The sequence below is a fragment of the Leptodactylus fuscus genome, chromosome 1 (assembly GCF_031893055.1).
Source record: "Leptodactylus fuscus isolate aLepFus1 chromosome 1, aLepFus1.hap2, whole genome shotgun sequence".
Lineage (NCBI taxonomy): Eukaryota > Metazoa > Chordata > Amphibia > Anura > Leptodactylidae > Leptodactylus > Leptodactylus fuscus.
The window spans coordinates 23825120-23845590 of NC_134265.1; the positions used below are offsets into that span (position 1 = coordinate 23825120).

Below are 20471 nucleotides of genomic sequence, written 5' to 3' on the forward strand. Positions count from 1 at the left end.
GTCTGTCTTCTTCTTCACCGCAGTCTTGGTGTCATCCACAGGAAAGACCCATTTAGAAGTAACCGAATTATAAAGAAAACCCTGGAAGCCAGATGTAACAATTATCTAGATCTTCCTGCGATGTGGCCACATGTTGACTAATGTAGTTCTGGAGGTCAGCGTCTCCATGAATATATAGGGTATGGATAGGGTGGCCATGGAAGTTTACTATGAAAGGCAACCTGTGGCACCACAAGTAACAGCAAGACCTGGAGCCAGCGCTACTAAGAAGCATTGGGTCAGATTTATTGTACGCCTGATCTGGACATACTTATTGTTTATTTATATAGCACCATTAATTCCAGGGTGCTATACATTATTATATTATTATATTAATTCCATGGTGCTTTACATTATTATATTAATTCCATGGTGCTTTACATTATTATATTAATTCCATGGTGCTTTACATTATTATATAATTCCATGGTGCTTTACATTATTATATTAATTCCATGGTGCTGTACATTATTATATTAATTCCATGGTTCTGTACATTATTATATTAATTCCATGGTGCTGTACATTATTATATTAATTCCATGGTGCTTTACATTATTATATTAATTCCATAGTGCTGTACATTATTATATTAATTCCATGGTTCTGTACATTATTATATTAATTCCATGGTGCTGTACATTATTATATTAATTCCACGGTGCTGTACATTATTATATTAATTCCATGGTTCTGTACATTATTATATTAATTCCATGGTGCTTTACATTATTATATTAATCCCATGGTGCTTTACATTATTATATTAATTCCATGGTGCTGTACATTATGATATTAATTCCATGGTGCTGTACATTATGATATTAATTCCATGGTTCTGTACATTATTATATTAATTCCATGGTGCTTTACATTATTATATTAATTCCATAGTGCTGTACATTATTATATTAATTCCATGGTTCTGTACATTATTATATTAATTCCATGGTGCTTTACATTATTATATAATTCCATGGTGCTTTACATTATTATATTAATTCCATGGTTCTGTACATTATTATATTAATTCCATGGTGCTGTACATTATTATATTAATTCCATGGTGCTTTACATTATTATATTAATTCCATAGTGCTGTATATTATTATATTAATTCCATGGTTCTGTACATTATTATATTAATTCCATGGTGCTGTACATTATTATATTAATTCCACGGTGCTGTACATTATTATATTAATTCCACGGTGCTGTACATTATTATATTAATTCCATGGTGCTTTACATTATTATATTAATCCCATGGTGCTTTACATTACTATATTAATTCCATTGTGCTTTACATTATTATATTAATTCCATGGTGCTTTACATTTGGGGGTTACATACAATACACAGAATATACAGGTAGATATAATACTAACAATGACCGGCTGGCACAGTGGGGTAGAGGGCCCTGCCCGCGAGGGCTTACAATCTATGGGGGAAGGGGGGTAGAGACAGAAGGAGAGGGGGAGACTGTACAGATGGCAGTGCGGTGATAGTGTTATTGGAGGTTGTAGGCCTTCCTGAATAGGGGAGTCTTCAGCGCCTTCTTGAAGCCTGTGATTGTGGGGATCAGTCTTATGTGTCTTGGTAAGGAGTTCCAGAGTATGGGGGATGCACGGGAGAAATCTTGGAGACGGTTGTGTGAGGAGCAGATGAGAGCAGAGCGGAGTAGGAGGTCATTGGAGGATCTGAGGTTACGTGTGGGCAGGTAGTGGGAGATGAGGTCAGAGATATATGGAGGGGACAGGTTGTGGATGGCTTTGTATGTTAGCGTTAGTAGCTTGAACTCAATTTGCTGGGCTATAGGTAGCCAGTGGAGGGACTGGCAGAGGGGAGCAGCCGATGAGGATCGGGGGGTGAGGTGGATTAAGCGAGCAGCGCAGTTTAGGGTGGACTGGAGGGGGGCGAGGGTGTTTGCTGGGAGTCTATGGAGAAGGGTGTTGCAGTAATCTAAGCGGGAGATTATGAGGGCCTGGACGAGCATCTTGGTAGTTTCAGGGGTGAGGAAGGAGCGGATTCGGTGGATGTTCTTGAGTTGGAGGCGGCAGGAGGTGTTGAGGGTTTGAATGTGTGACTTGAAGGATAGGTCAGAGCTCATAAATGAACCGCGACCTCCGCCAGCGATGCAGTTATGAAGACCAGGGTCAAAAATATGGCTCATCGCTATATCATTGCCATATACAAAATCCCCAAATTGCAGCTATTCCTCTGTAGGACGTCTTTGCACCCTACACTATACACTACACAAAATTTCTTACAAAGGTGTCCACTAGGGGGAGCATAGAAGTTTATAGTATTTACACTGGAGGAATTTACTGACCCAGCTGTGCCAGTTTCATTGTGTAAATTTTGCACATTTTGGGGGCAGTGCCACTTTGTTCCTTCTACATTCGCTCATCACTTTTTTAAAAAGGGGGCGATGGGCAGAGAGGTTAGAGAGGACTTGGAACAACAAATTTGCTATAACTCAGGCCAGAAAACCTGTGCAAGTTATACACGAAATCTATGGCAGTTCATGAGTAGCGGAGATTTCAATTCTGGTATATGGAAGCGCGCCTGGAGGACAACAAATGCATCTCACAACAGCCGGAGACATTATTAAAACTAAGAAACATAAGAAATGCCAGTCTTCATAAATCCCCCCCATTGATAAGTATGTATGCAGGAGCTCCACCTGGTGGCTGCAGGTATTCTGAGTTGTTATAATTTTAAAACTGGGAGAGGCAGGAACGGATCTGGAGCTCTGTAGCAGCAAAAATTGCACCACTACTGTTGACGCACACTTATCAAGTCAGTAAGGGTATGTTGACACAGTCGCTGATTTGGGGACAGATTCTACCCTAAAATAAGCAGGAGATTCTACCCCGATTCTGCCTCCCATTTTTTCAGATTACGCAGCTCGAGGCTCCCGGTTGATCAGGTCTATTCATCTGTCGGGAAAAATCTGTGGCAGATGTCCGTTTCAGACACCTCATAATTTTTCACCATGTGAACATACCATAACAATCCTGGGAAATCGGGCATGTCCCGCCTGGGTGCAGATCGATCAGAGATATATATAATGCTCTGTTCTGCAACCTGAAGCCTATCCATCCAGCTGTCGTGGAACTACAAATCCGACAAGAGCTGAAATCATAGGGGAGATTTATGAAGATTGCCATTATCGCTATCCCTGATCCTGTGAGGGGCGACCCCCAACAGGCCGTGCGCCTTGCCATGTGCTCATAGGTGGTGTAAATTTCGAGCATTCCTTACGCCAAGTTTCTGATGTAAATGATGATTTGCATGCACTCACTATGTCACTTTTTGGGAAAGTGGTTGGGGTGGCAATTGTGCAAAAAATTTGTGAGTTTTTCACGCCTTGTACACCGGCACAATAAATGTGGCCCACACGGACTACAATGGTCAGTAATAATAATAGGATGTAATGAAATAATAGTCTTACAAGACGCACAGAATGGCCGTACCATAGTGTCCGCCTTGTAATGATACAAGCTCCCGCTTCCTTCACAGTAGGGGGGCACAAACTTTTCTGGTCCAATAGCCACCCTGCCAGATTACACTCCTCCCAACGGCCCAATAAATATATAAAGCGGTATGCCCATCACTATGGCACACTAATGGCGATTGCTTGATAGACCATAAACATACTTCACAACTCTCCTGAAACACCCAGGAGGCTCCTGAAAACAGAAGTGACCTAGTGGACTCCCTAAAGAGCGAGCAAATCTTTTAGGCCCCGAATCTGCTGGGGTCAAAGGGGCATAACTAGTGTGATAACATACCCATGTCCCAAAAAAAAAGGGTGGTTGTAACATGCCAAAAAGGAGCACGAACTCGCCAATAGTAGCCATGGTCTTGCGCATGCGCCATTCTATAGGACAACCACCCTGAAATGTTGGTAAGCATGGCCATAAGTATCTAACAAAAAGGGGTTCTATCTCCGGGACCCCACATATTGGGGTCCACGATTTTCAGGATATATAATGTGTCCCGTTAACGGTCAGCCTTGTCATACACGACGGTGCCAAGAGCCTGAAAGTAAAAGCTTCTCTTTCTTTTCGGCCCGGGCTCGAAAAGGGGGTCCCAAGTAGCGGACCCTGCTGTACCCATCCTAAAGCCATGACAGTTCCCTAAGGTTGTGTTTTTACCATAGAGGGGAGATTTATCAACACTGTTGCTAAAAGAAGTGCCCATAGAAACCAATCAGAATAGGGGGCCACACGGTGGCTCAGTGGTTAGCACTGCAGCCTTGCAGCGCTGGGTCCTGGTGTTCAAATCCCACCAAGGGCAAAAAACCATCTGCAAGGAGTTTGTATGTTCTCCCCGTGTTTGCATGGATTTCCATCCCATATTCCAAAAAAAGACATACTGATAGGGAAAAATGTACATTGTGAGCTCTATGTGGGGCTCACAATCTACATTAAAAAAAAGAAAAAAAAAAAGAAACCAATCAGAATGCTGCTTTCACTTTCAAAATGGCTTCTGAGAGACAGAATCTGACTGGTTGCTATTGTAAACTGCACCATGTTCCCTTTAATAAATCTCACATATTTATCATTATGATTGGGATTTTTCTATGGGGTGAAAAGTCAGATGGACGCCCAGGACAGAGGAGGTTGTGGATTGAAAAGTATAAAAATGGCCGACTCCACCTCACACTATGCGAACAGGGTTTTTAATGGGGCTGTTTTATTAACCTACAGGTGCAATTCCATGTTCTTTACATTAGGTTCACACTAGTGTTGTGGACCCCACTGACTGTAAAGTTTTCCGTCTTTTCCGACTTTCCTCTCCGCCAATTTTCAGACGTTTTTGTGGCAAAGTCTCCAATAGAGTCTCTGGCCCAGCCCGAGGAAATGGCGTCAAGGAACGCAGTCCTACCGTGTTTCCCCGAAAATAAGACAGTGTCTTATATTAAATTGTCACTCTAAATATAGGACCTGTCTTATTTTCGGGGGGTGCCTTATTAGAACCGGCAGTCATGCACTTCCTTAGTGGAGCGTCAGCATGACTGCCGGTTGTAGGTAGTGTAGGGGAGGGGGGAAGGTATCATACTTACCTTTCCCTTCTTCCTAGCAGCGCTGGTGCTGCTGTTTGTCCTGGAAGTGTTGAGCGGGGCTTAGCGAGGCTTCGGGGGGCGGGGCTTAGCGGAGCTTTCGTGGGTGGGGCTTTGCACGCTCCACTTCACTGACACAGCAGCCGTGCTCTGTGCTGGGTGTGCACAGGAAAGCCGGCTGCTGCCTCTTCTGTATGGCAGCTGCTGTCTCTGCCTCTGGGATGAGCTGGGAGAGCTCATCCTACAACAGCAGAGGCAGCAGAGGCTGCTGTGTCAGTGAAGTGGAGCTTGCAAAGCCCCGCCCACGAAAACTCTGCTAAGCCCCGCCCCCCAAAACCTCTGCTAAGCCCCGCCCCCCAAAACCCCGCACACCACTGCCGGGCATGCCTTTTTTTTTTTTTCGGGGGATGCCTTATATTAGGCAATTCAACAGAAACCCCCGCATGCCTTACTTTCAGGGGGTGTCATACTTTCGGGGAAACACGGTAGTGCCCAAATTTACATGAAGGAAACGAGACAGCAGGAGAGAAGTGGGCTGTTGCCTAAAAGTGGTGTAGCCTGCAAAAACGGGAATGTGCAGAGGCATAACTACCGGGGTAGCAGCTGCCACAGGGCAGGGGCCAGGATTGGTAAGTGAGGCCTCAGGCCCCACAAGCACTATACTATACTATATAATGATCAGAGGCCCAGGAGAGGTAAAGGAACATAAAAAACAATGTTATTTACCTCTCCAGGCAGGCTTTGGGCCTACTTGCGTGACGTCCCTGATGTCACATGACCGGGATCTGCGTCCATATGTGCTGCAACGCAGGCCCCCCGGTCACATGACATCCCAGACTTAATTGAAGATGGAGCATAATACTGTGTACAGGGGCCACTATGGGGAATAATACTGTGTGCAGGGGCCACTATGGGGCGTAATACTGTGTGCAGGGGCCACTATGGGGCATAATACTGTATGCAGGGACCACTATGGAGCATAATACTGTGTGCAGGGGCCACTATGGGGGATAATACTGTGTGCAGGGGCCACTATGGGGCGTAATACTGTGTGCAGGGGCCACTATGGGGCATAATACTGTATGCAGGGACCACTATGGAGCATAATACTGTGTGCAGGGGCCACTATGGGGCATAATACTGTGTGCAGGGGCCACTATGGAGCATAATACTGTGTGCAGGGGCCACTATGGGGGATAATACTGTGTGCAGGGGCCACTATGGGACATAATACTGTGTGCAGGGGCCACTATGGGGCATAATACTGTGTGCAGGGGCCACTATGAGAGATAATACTGTGTGCAGGGGCCACTATGGGACATAATACTGTGTGCAGGGCCACTATGGGACATAATACTGTGTGCAGGGGCCACTATGGGGCATAATACTGTATGCAGGGACCACTATGGGGCATAATACTGTGTGCAGGGGCCACTATGGGGCATAATACTGTGTGCAGGGGCCACTATGGGACATAATACTGTGTGCAGGGGCCACTATGGAGCATAATACTGTGTGCAGGGGCCACTATGGGGCATAATACTGTGTGCAGGGGCCACTATGGGGCATAATACTGTGTGCAGGGGCCACTATGGGGCATAATACTGTGTGCAGGGGCCACTATGAGAGATAATACTGTGTGCAGGGGCCACTATGGGACATAATACTGTGTGCAGGGCCACTATGGGACATAATACTGTGTGCAGGGGCCACTATGGGGCATAATACTGTATGCAGGGACCACTATGGAGCATAATACTGTGTGCAGGGGCCACTATGGGGCATAATACTGTGTGCAGGGGCCACTATGGGACATAATACTGTGTGCAGGGGCCACTATGGAGCATAATACTGTGTGCAGGGGCCACTATGGGGCATAATACTGTGTGCAGGGGCCACTATGGGGCATAATACTGTGTGCAGGGGCCACTATGGGGCATAATACTGTGTGCAGGGGTCACTATGGGGCATAATACTGTGTGCAGGGGCCACTATGGGGCATAATACTGTGTGCAGGGGTCACTATGGGTCATAATACTGTGTGCAGGGGCCACTATGGGGGATAATAGTGTGTGCAGGGGCCACTATGGAGCATAATAGTGTGCGCAGAAATGCGTGGGGTGGGTTCAGTTGGTCAGGGTCTTTGGCGTTGATTGGGGGAGGGGCCCATGTCAAAAGTTTGCCAGGGGGCCCCACCATTCCTAGTCACGCCAATGGGAATCGACCCCCTCATGGATGAATCTGATGCAGTTTTCATTGCTCCACTTACGCCTTGTCCCCACGTAACGTAAACAGTGCGGCATAAAACACTTAGTTTTTTTATGTCCCTGCAAAGCAGATGGAACTCTAGCCAATCCTATCCACACATTTCAGAAAAATACCCGCAGCGGAACCGTCGCGTTTTTGGAAATCGCAGCATGTCATTTATACCTATGGAAGTGGCGGCGGTGTCCTTATAGATATAATAGAGGTAGAAAGTCCACAGAAGGAGAACTCTGCAGACTTTCTGCGAAAAGCGCCTCGGGAAAAGATGCAATGCGGTTTTTTTTCCCCTAGCGCTTTTTTGCAGCTTGCCCGCTACGTGGGGCCTTAGACAGTTTTGATAAATGAGACCTAATTCATCACGTGTCATAAGCGTAGTTACAAGCCTCTAAAATGGCGCAACAACGGTCTACAGATGGTTTGCACCTCCTTTACGGCGGACGTCAGCTTATTAACATCATTTTCCTATTGTTAAAGGCTAGAAGCTTTGACCGCAACAGGTGTCACATGACCAATTTTCACTGTCGCCCTGCGAATTCTTCACTAATGTAAGTGAGTGGAGTCACAATGCCGCTGCACAACATGGCGATATTTGGTCACATGACAGGGGTTTCGGCACAACATTTCACAACTGAAACCGAGTATTTGTGAAGCTCTCATAACCCGATTCCATCGCGTGAAGCAGACATTGGTGACCGCCATTTCCCACCGCTGACACCTTTTATGCTTGTATACGATCATTCGGCGCTATAAGATACCAGTCAGGCTGCGCCATGTAGTGCTTTCTCCATCGCTATGATAGTGAATGTGATTGCACCGCAACTTATAGCCCTGGGCTCGTAACACTCAATACACCAGATATTTATCAGAAACCCTACGACTTTCCGAAAATGTGTCTCATGACAGTTCTTAGGAAACAACCAAACCGTTCCGCAACAACAGCAAAGATAATCCCTCCCTAGGGCGACCATAAGGCGACTTTGGCCAGAACTCCGGTCACATGACTAAAGTCGCCCTAATGTAAGTGAATGGAGTGGCATTACCACCTAGGGCAGGGGTAGGCGACCTTAGGCACTCCAGCAGTTGTAAGACTACAACTCCCAGCATGCACGCTTGCTCTGCTGTTCTTGGGAGTGAATAGAGCACGTTGGGAGTTGTAGTGCCGAAGGTTGCGGACGCCTGACCTAGGGGATCTTGTGACTACGACTACAAGTCGTAAAAATTTAGCAGTGTTTGATTTTTTTTTTTTTTTTGCGACCCCAAGTTGCATTTGCAGCACCCTCAGATCGCAACGCCGTTCACTTACATGAGCAAAGGAGTCCCTGGGCAACCTGGCGAACCTACAGCAGGTGTCATGGCCAAAGTTCTAGCCTAAACCGGAGAATCTCAACACGACTACATTGACAAACTTAGCAGTAGCGTTGCCATAATACAGTGCATCGTATAGATGTAGCAGAGCCGAACCCGTCATTAAACCCTTTATCATCGTAACTGAATCACTACAAACACAAACAGAACATATACTGACGCACTCAGCTCTGCTACACCTGTGATAGATTGGTATAGCAGAGGTAACACAGATACAAGACACTGATACACACAAGCATAAGTTGCAAAGTGCTGCAAGTTGAAGGCCTGATGGAAGCTGAGCCTTGTAGTGCCCTGCCCCAGGCTCCATCCAGCACTATGCAGAGCCCAGGCAGTGCTACTAAGTATATAGCCAGGATACAATGTATATAAAGCTCTACCTCCGCCCTGGATGTGCTGCTCTGCTCCTCTGAGGATCTGCTGGAGGTGGCAGCTCATTGCAAAGCTCTCAGCACTGTTGCATCCATGCCTTCTTGTGCCATGAGAAGGAGGAAGGCTGCAGAGGAGGATCAGGTGCACTGCATGCAGGGATCCCTGGCTCCAGACCAGATCACTGAGATCCACTCTCCCCAGATACAGCTCTCTCCTGATCTCAGCCCAGTGACACACTGCTGCCTGTCTGCCTGCCTGCCTGCCTGCAGCTCTGCTGGGTCCTACACTCCACCCCTCACAGTGACTGCTGCTGAATCACAGAGACCCCCCCCCCCAGAATCTGCAGCATCAACATCATGGGGGGAAAACATTAGAGGATTGCAATCCGCGACTACCCCAACAGATGTAGTAGAGCTGAGGTTGTCGGGTGTAGGAGTGATGAGAGTGTCAGGTATAGCAGACATGAGTTTGTCGTGCAGAATGAATGCAAATGTATTGTATGGTCTGTGCTATGGCTGCAAATCCTGTCCGACCATAGTTCCAATGGCCAGGACTAGCAGTGTTGTAGTGATCGACTGAACATCATAGGGATCTACTGTACATGATAGGGATCTAATGTATATCATAGGGATCTACTGTATATCATAGGGATCTAATGTATATCATAGGGATCTAATGTATATCATAGGGATCTACTGTATATCATAGGGATGTAATGTATATCATAGGGATCTACTGTATATCATAGGGATCTACTGTATATTATAGGGATGTAATGTATATCATAGGGATCTACTGTATATCATAGGGATGTAATGTATATCATAGGGATCTACTGTATATCATAGGGATCTAATGTATATGATAGGGATCTAATGTATATCATAGGGACCTACTGTATATCATAGTGATCTATCATACACCCCCTCTACCTCATAGATTGTAAGCTCTTGTGAGCAGGGTCCTCAGTCTCATTATGTGAAATTATTATTTCTTTGTTATGTATCTGTCTGTATCTGAACCCTACAAATTGTACAGCGCTGCGGAATATGTTGGCGCTATATAAATAAAATGTATTATTATTATATTATACAGATCTAATGTATGTGTTAGAGATCTACTGTACAGCATACAGATCTAATATATATCATAGGGATCTCCTGTACGTCATATGGATCTACTGTATATCATAGGGATCTACTGTATATCATAGGGATCTACTGTATATAATATGGATCTACTGTACATCATAGCCATCTACTGTATATCATAGGGATCTACTGTACATCATAGGGATCTACTGTATATAATATGGATCTACTGTATATAAGACGGATCTACTATACTTCATAGGAATCTACTGTATATAATACAAATCTACTGTACATCATAGGGATCTAATTTATATAATAGGGATCTACTATATATCATAGGGATCTACTAAGCATCATAGGGATCTAATGTATATCATAGTAATCTACTGTTCATCATAGGGATCTACTGTACATCATAGCGATCTATTGTATATCATAGGGATCTACTGTACATCATAGGGATCTACTGTATAGAATACAGATCTACTGTATATAATATGGATCTACTGTATATAATACGGATCTACTATACTTCATAGGGATCTACTGTATATAATACAGATCTACTGTACATCATAGGGATCTATTGTATATCATAGGGATCTACTGTACATCATAGGGATCTACTGTACACCATAAGGATCTAATGTATATCATAGGGATCTACTGTACATCATAGGGATCTAATGTATATCATAGGGATCTACTGTACATAATAGGGATCTACTGCATATCATAGGGATCTACTGCATATCATAGCGATCTACTGTACAGTCTGGATAATTAACCCCACGGGCAGGACATAATACAAACCATAACAATACAGTCACATCATGTCTGTAGAAGACAAACGTACATGTCCACTGATGCCCTCCTGGTCCAGCCTGACATGGGGTGTGGAGAAGTTCCTGCACGCTGGCTGATTGTCAAGCTAACCGTATGACGCCGGCGAGTATTGTACTACTGACCCAATGTTACATCAGGCCGGGGAGATTCACTGTCCAGGATTAAAGATAGGCGAACCCCAGAAGATTCGTTTCGTCCTGGGTTCAGATGAAGCAAACTCCCGGTTCAGTCCAAACCTGTTTGGGTAGAACCAGAAAGAAAACTCTTATTCTGTGCGGTATCTGCGGGCCCCGGAGTATAACAGGGGGAGGCCCGGGGGGGGGGTGTAAAAAATAAGTGGACACTGGTAGGAACCGGTGATGTATGTGAGATGTAACCAATATAGGATCTAACACGGGACTGTGGTCCATGCATCTACAGACTTCACATGGAAATGTTTCAGTTTTGTATTTTTCTGCCATGAAAACTTACTTACGACATGTCTTGGCACAGAAGCTTCCCGTCATTCCCAAAGGTGCCTCCTTTTGTGTCACAGCCTCCCCCACAGAATCCCTCCTGGACTATATGCCGCTGACCATCTATTACGTTTGCTAATAAACCGTCTTCTCCTTTCTGACAGTGGAAGGCTGTGCGTCATAAATCTTCTCCGTCCAGTGCACCGGAGGACAGGGGGAATGCATATACAATGCACAGACTGGCGGCCATCAAAGGGGGATGTGTGGGCCCCCCTGGCTTCTGGGCCCGGATGCTGTTGTAACCAATTAAACACCTATAGTTACACCAGTGATTTCTGTTGCAGGTCTGCTTACAGGGGTGACTCAAGGCAAGACAGGGGAATTGGGGCCCTGTAACTGGCATTGCTATGCTGGGAGGCAGTACAGTTTTGGGGACACTCTGTAAGGTATTGCTATGGCCTGTACATTTGGCTTTAGTTGAGTCCTTATGACTAGGAGGATATTTGTCACATATTGCAGACAGTTTGTTTTTTCACAAAATTGAGACAAATATTTTTCTGTAATTTCACAGAATCCTCTTCAAGTCCAATAATAAGAATTATTATTATTAGAATAATGGGAGAAAACAAAACGCTACAACATATATAGAGTAATGATAGCATTACCAGGCCAGGCCACCAGAGGGCTCCCATCCCCTTTCCTGACTTCAGTGCATCAGTTACAATCCTGAACATGAGACCGGAGATTTCATGTCAGAGGTTTATAGAGAAGAGCAGCAGGAAGAGTGACAGCCCCCTAGTGGCCATGGCTGGTAATACCAGCTCTGTAGTTTGTGCTGTATTATCCCTGTACTGTGACATCACTGTGTGTATTATCCCTGTACTGTGACATCACTGTGTGTATTATCCTGTACTGTGACATCACTGTGTGTATTATCCCTGTACTGTGACATCACTGTGTGTATTATCCCTGTACTGTGACATCACTGTGTGTATTATCTCTGTACTGTGACATCACTGTGTGTATTATCTCTGTACCGTGACATCACTGTGTGTATTATCCCTGTACTGTGACATCACTGTGTGTATTATCCCTGTACTGTGACATCACTGTGTGTATTATCCTGTACTGTGACATCACTGTGTGTATTATCCCTGTACTGTGACATCACTGTGTGTATTATCTCTGTACTGTGACATCACTGTGTGTATTATCCTGTACTGTGACATCACTGTGTGTATTATCCCTGTACTGTGACATCACTGTGTGTATTATCCCTGTACTGTGACATCACTGTGTGTATTATCCTGTACTGTGACATCACTGTGTGTATTATCCCTGTACTGTGACATCACTGTGTGTATTATCTCTGTACCGTGACATCACTGTGTGTATTATCCCTGTACTGTGACATCACTGTGTGTATTATCCCTGTACTGTGACATCACTGTGTGTATTATCCTGTACTGTGACATCACTGTGTGTATTATCCTGTACTGTGACATCACTGTGTGTATTATCTCTGTACTGTGACATCACTGTGTGTATTATCTCTGTACTGTGACATCACTGTGTGTATTATCCCTGTACTGTGACATCACTGTGTGTATTATCTCTGTACTGTGACATCACTGTGTGTATTATCCCTGTACTGTGACATCACTGTGTGTATTATCCCTGTACTGTGACATCACTGTGTGTATTATCTCTGTACTGTGACATCACTGTGTGTATTATCCCTGTACTGTGACATCACTGTGTGTATTATCTCTGTACTGTGACATCACTGTGTGTATTATCCCTGTACTGTGACATCACTGTGTGTATTATCTCTGTACTGTGACATCACTGTGTGTATTATCCTGTACTGTGACATCACTGTGTGTATTATCTCTGTACTGTGACATCACTGTGTGTATTATCCCTGTACTGTGACATCACTGTGTGTATTATCTCTGTACTGTGACATCACTGTGTGTATTATCCCTGTACTGTGACATCACTGTGTGTATTATCCCTATACTGTGACATCACTGTGTGTATTATCCCTGTACTGTGACATCACTGTGTATTATCTCTGTACTGTGACATCACTGTGTGTATTATCCCTGTACTGTGACATCACTGTGTGTATTATCTCTGTACTGTGACATCACTGTGTGTATTATCCCTGTACTGTGACATCACTGTGTGTATTATCCCTGTACTGTGACATCACTGTGTGTATTATCCTGTACTGTGACATCACTGTGTGTATTATCTCTGTACTGTGACATCACTGTGTGTATTATCTCTGTACTGTGACATCACTGTGTGTATTATCCTGTACTGTGACATCACTGTGTGTATTATCTCTGTACTGTGACATCACTGTGTGTATTTTCCCTGTACTGTGACATCACTGTGTGTATTATCCCTGTACTGTGACATCACTGTGTGTATTATCTCTGTACTGTGACATCACTGTGTGTATTATCTCTGTACTGTGACATCACTGTGTGTATTATCTCTGTACTGTGACATCACTGTGTGTATTATCCTGTACTGTGACATCACTGTGTGTATTATCCCTGTACTGTGACATCACTGTGTGTATTATCCCTGTACTGTGACATCACTGTGTGTATTATCTCTGTACTGTGACATCACTGTGTGTATTATCTCTGTACTGTGACATCACTGTGTGTCTTATCTCTGTACTGTGACATCACTGTGTGTATTATCCCTGTACTGTGACATCACTGTGTGTATTATCCTGTACTGTGACATCACTGTGTATATTATCCCTGTACTGTGACATCACTGTGTGTATTATCTCTGTACTGTGACATCACTGTGTGTATTATCTCTGTACCGTGACATCACTGTGTGTATTATCTCTGTACTGTGACATCACTGTGTGTATTATCCCTGTACTGTGACATCACTGTGTGTATTATCTCTGTACCGTGACATCACTGTGTGTATTATCCCTGTACTGTGACATCACTGTGTGTATTATCCCTGTACTGTGACATCACTGTGTGTATTATCCTGTACTGTGACATCACTGTGTGTATTATCCCTGTACTGTGACATCACTGTGTGTATTATCCCTGTACTGTGACATCACTGTGTGTATTATCTCTGTACTGTGACATCACTGTGTGTATTATCCCTGTACTGTGACATCACTGTGTGTATTATCTCTGTACTGTGACATCACTGTGTGTATTATCCTGTACTGTGACATCACTGTGTGTATTATCTCTGTACTGTGACATCACTGTGTGTATTATCCCTGTACTGTGACATCACTGTGTGTATTATCTCTGTACTGTGACATCACTGTGTGTATTATCCCTGTACTGTGACATCACTGTGTGTATTATCCCTATACTGTGACATCACTGTGTGTATTATCCCTGTACTGTGACATCACTGTGTATTATCTCTGTACTGTGACATCACTGTGTGTATTATCTCTGTACTGTGACATCACTGTGTGTATTATCCCTGTACTGTGACATCACTGTGTGTATTATCTCTGTACCGTGACATCACTGTGTGTATTATCCCTGTACTGTGACATCACTGTGTGTATTATCCCTGTACTGTGACATCACTGTGTGTATTATCCTGTACTGTGACATCACTGTGTGTATTATCCCTGTACTGTGACATCACTGTGTGTATTATCCCTGTACTGTGACATCACTGTGTGTATTATCTCTGTACTGTGACATCACTGTGTGTATTATCCCTGTACTGTGACATCACTGTGTGTATTATCTCTGTACTGTGACATCACTGTGTGTATTATCCTGTACTGTGACATCACTGTGTGTATTATCTCTGTACTGTGACATCACTGTGTGTATTATCCCTGTACTGTGACATCACTGTGTGTATTATCTCTGTACTGTGACATCACTGTGTGTATTATCCCTGTACTGTGACATCACTGTGTGTATTATCCCTATACTGTGACATCACTGTGTGTATTATCCCTGTACTGTGACATCACTGTGTATTATCTCTGTACTGTGACATCACTGTGTGTATTATCCCTGTACTGTGACATCACTGTGTGTATTATCTCTGTACTGTGACATCACTGTGTGTATTATTCCTGTACTGTGACATCACTGTGTGTATTATCCTGTACTTTGACATCACTGTGTGTATTATCCCTGTACTGTGACATCACTGTGTGTATTATCTCTGTACTGTGACATCACTGTGTGTATTATCCTGTACTGTGACATCACTGTGTGTATTATCCCTGTACTGTGACATCACTGTGTGTATTATCTCTGTACTGTGACATCACTGTGTGTATTTTCCCTGTACTGTGACATCACTGTGTGTATTTTCCCTGTACTGTGACATCACTGTGTGTATTTTCCCTGTACTGTGACATCACTGTGTGTATTATCCCTATACTGTGACATCACTGTGTGTATTATACTGTACTGTGACATCACTGTGTGTATTATCTCTGTACTGTGACATCACTGTGTGTATTATCCCTGTACTGTGACATCACTGTGTGTATTATCTCTGTACTGTGACATCGCTGTGTGTATTATCTCTGTACTGTGACATCACTGTGTGTATTATCCCTGTACTGTGACATCACTGTGTGTATTATCCCTGTACTGTGACATCACTGTGTGTATTATCCCTGTACTGTGACATCACTGTGTGTATTATCCTGTACTGTGACATCACTGTGTGTATTATCTCTGTACTGTGACATCACTGTGTGTATTATCTCTGTACTGTGACATCACTGTGTGTCTTATCTCTGTACTGTGACATCACTGTGTGTATTATCCCTGTACTGTGACATCACTGTGTGTATTATCCTGTACTGTGACATCACTGTGTATATTATCCCTGTACTGTGACATCACTGTGTGTATTATCTCTGTACCGAGACATCACTGTGTGTATTATCCCTGTACTGTGACATCACTGTGTGTATTATCTCTGTACTGTGACATCACTGTGTGTATTATCCCTGTACTGTGACATCACTGTGTGTATTATCCTGTACTGTGACATCACTGTGTGTATTATCCCTGTACTGTGACATCACTGTGTGTATTATCCTGTACTGTGACATCACTGTGTGTATTATCTCTGTACTGTGACATCACTGTGTGTATTATCTCTGTACTGTGACATCACTGTGTGTCTTATCTCTGTACTGTGACATCACTGTGTGTATTATCCCTGTACTGTGACATCACTGTGTGTATTATCCTGTACTGTGACATCACTGTGTATATTATCCCTGTACTGTGACATCACTGTGTGTATTATCTCTGTACCGTGACATCACTGTGTGTATTATCTCTGTACTGTGACATCACTGTGTGTATTATCCCTGTACTGTGACATCACTGTGTGTATTATCTCTGTACTGTGACATCACTGTGTGTATTATCTCTGTACTGTGACATCACTGTGTGTATTATCTCTGTACTGTGACATCACTGTGTGTATTATCCTGTACTGTGACATCACTGTGTGTATTATCCTGTACTGTGACATCACTGTGTGTATTATCCCTGTACTGTGACATCACTGTGTGTATTATCCTGTACTGTGACATCACTGTGTGTATTATCCTGTACTGTGACATCACTGTGTGTATTATCCCTGTACTGTGACATCACTGTGTGTATTATCCCTGTACTGTGACATCACTGTGTGTATTATCCCTGTACTGTGACATCACTGTGTGTATTATCCTGTACTGTGACATCACTGTGTGTATTATCCTGTACTGTGACATCACTGTGTGTATTATCTCTGTACTGTGACATCACTGTGTATATTATCCCTGTACTGTGACATCACTGTGTGTATTATCTCTGTACTGTGACATCACTTTGTGTATTATCTCTGTACTGTGACATCACTGTGTGTATTATCCCTGTACTGTGACATCACTGTGTGTATTATCCTGTACTGTGACATCACTGTGTGTATTATCTCTGTACTGTGACATCACTGTGTGTATCATCCTGTACTGTGACATCACTGTGTGTATTATCCCTGTACTGTGACATCACTGTGTGTATTATCCCTGTACTGTGACATCACTGTGTGTATTATCCTGTACTGTGACATCACCGTGTGTATTATCTCTGTACTGTGACATCACTGTGTGTATTATCCTGTACTGTGACATCACTGTGTGTATTATCCTGTACTGTGACATCACTGTGTGTATTATCCCTGTACTGTGACATCACTGTGTGTATTATCCTGTACTGTGACATCACTGTGTGTATGATCCCTGTACTGTGACATCACTGTGTGTATTATCCCTGTACTGTGACATCACTGTGTGTATTATCCTGTACTGTGACATCACTGTGTGTATTATCCTGTACTGTGACATCACTGTGTGTATTATCCTGTACTGTGACATCACTGTGTGTATTATCCCTGTACTGTGACATCACTGTTTGTATTATCCTGTACTGTGACATCACTGTGTGTATTATCTCTGTACTGTGACATCACTGTGTGTATTATCCTGTACTGTGACATCACTGTGTGTATTATCCTGTACTGTGACATCACTGTGTGTATTATCCTGTACTGTGACATCACTGTGTGTATTATCCTGTACTGTGACATCACTGTGTGTGTATTATCCTGTACTGTGACATCACTGTGTGTATTATCCCTGTACTGTGACATCACTGTGTGTATTATCCCTGTACTGTGACATCACTGTGTGTATTATCCCTGTACTGTGACATCACTGTGTGTATTATCCCTGTACTGTGACATCACTGTGTGTATTATCTCTGTACTGTGACATCACTGTGTGTATTATCTCTGTACTGTGACATCACTGCATGCATTATCCCTGTACTGTGACATCACTGTGTGTATTATCCCTGTACTGTGACATCACTGTGAGTATTATCTGTGTACTGTGACATCACTGTGTGTATTATCCTGTACTGTGACATCACTGTGTGTATTATCTCTGTACTGTGACATCACTGTGTGTATTATCCCTGTACTGTGACATCACTGTGTGTATTATCTCTGTACTGTGACATCACTGTGTGTATTATCTCTGTACTGTGACATCACTGTGTGTATTATCCTATACTATGATATCACTGTGTGGTCCGATCACTACATAAAGCTGTCACTCTTGTACAGTAGTGATCGGGCCGTTCAGGATCTCACTATAATGCATTGAGTACTATGCACATGGCACAGTTCAGTCGGGACAATATGGCCCCATACGGACCATGTTCACTGATCTGAATGTGTTCGTGTGTAGGAATCCTTGCTACCTTTATTAGCTCAGTGACAAATCCATTGCAGCCCATTGGGTCCAGTATACGTCCAGTAAGCCTCGTGCCACTCCGCACCGCGCTGTTGTGGCCTATATATACATCATGTGTGAACTTTCAGCAATTTCATCCGATCACTTCCCCAATAACAAATACGTAGCGCCCGCCCGTGACTCACGCCTTCACCACTACATGTATACACAGGCTCCTGTTTGTTCTAAACATTCTGGAAGCCTAATATACAGCAATGACAGACACCGATGGAGCCGGGATGTTTATATAGGTAAGTGATCATTTCATCCTCTATGGAAGTAATAATCGGCTGTGTAAAGCATACCATAACCATTGCATTATGTAGAGGACATGAGATGTAGCAGAGCTGGGTTTGTCATTGTGTTTTGATAGCTTTACATTTATAAGGTGAATTCACACAGGTGAAGTCATAACTATCAATGGGCTGAAAGAGGGACAAAATCAACTTTCGGTATTATAAGCCCCGCCTCCAGCCCCACCCATGCTCACTTTAGTTCCGCCCAGTAATATTGTAGATCTGGTTTTAATAAATCAATATTTGGTGATATATTTGCCTTCATGCTGTGTTCTGCTATCTCCCACTCTCTGGTTGGCACTGTTATGGGGTACGCTATCTCTCCCACTCTCTCGTTGGCACTGTTATGGGGTACGCTATCTCTCCCACTCTCTGGTTGGCACTGTTATGGGGTACGCTATCTCTCCCACTCTCTGGTTGGCACTGTTATGGGGTACGCTATCTCTCCCACTCTCTCGTTGGCACTGTTATGGGGTACGCTATCTCTTCCACTCTCTGGTTGGCACTGTTATGGGGTACGCTATCTCTCCCACTCTCTGGTTGGCGCTGTTATGGGGTACGCTATCTCTCCCACTCTCTGGTTGGCACTGTTATGGGGTACGCTATCTCTCCCACTCTCTGGCTGGCACTATTATGGGGTACGCTATCTCTCCCACTCTCTGGTTGGCACTGTTATGGGGTACACTATCTCTCTCACTCTCTGGTTGGCACTGTTATGGGGTATGCTCTCTCACACTCTATGGTTGACACTGTTATGGGGTACGCTATCTCTCCCACTCTCTGATTGGCACTGTTATGGGGTACGCTCTCTCCCACTCTATGGTTGGCACTGTTATGGGGTATGCTATCTCTCCCATTCTCTGGTTGGCACTGTTATGGGGTACACTATCTCTCCCATTCTCTGGTTGGCACTGTTATGGGGTATGCTCTCTCCCACTCTATGGTTGGCACTGTTATAGGGTACACTATCTCTCCCACTCTCTGGTTGGCACTGTTATGGGGTACGCTATCTTTCCCCCTCTCTGTCTGGCACTGTCATGGTGTACACTATCTCTCCTACTCTATGGTTGGCACTGTTATGGGGTATGCTCTCTCACACTCTATGGTTGACACTGTTATGGGGTATACTCTGTCCCACTCTATGGTTGGCACTGTTATGGGGTAGGCTATCTCTCCCACTTTCTGGATGGCATTGTTATGGGGTACACTATCTCTCTCACTCTCTGGTTGGCACTGTTATGGGGTACACTATCTCTCTCACTCTCTGGTTGGCACTGTTATGGGGTATGCTCTCTCACACTCTATGGTTGACACTGTTAT

General features: G+C 43.9%; 1 protein-coding gene across 2 annotated transcripts in view; it reads right to left on the reverse strand.

The window, feature by feature from the left end:
- Positions 1–9391, reverse strand: part of RAB27B (RAB27B, member RAS oncogene family) — a 159418-nt gene extending 150027 nt beyond the window's left edge. For both annotated transcript variants that reach the window (XM_075268784.1, XM_075268766.1), the window contains exon 1: positions 9121–9391. The gene's annotated coding sequence lies outside the window, so the exon portion shown is untranslated. The remainder of the gene's footprint in view (positions 1–9120) is intronic.
- Positions 9392–20471: the final 11080 nt, after the last annotated feature.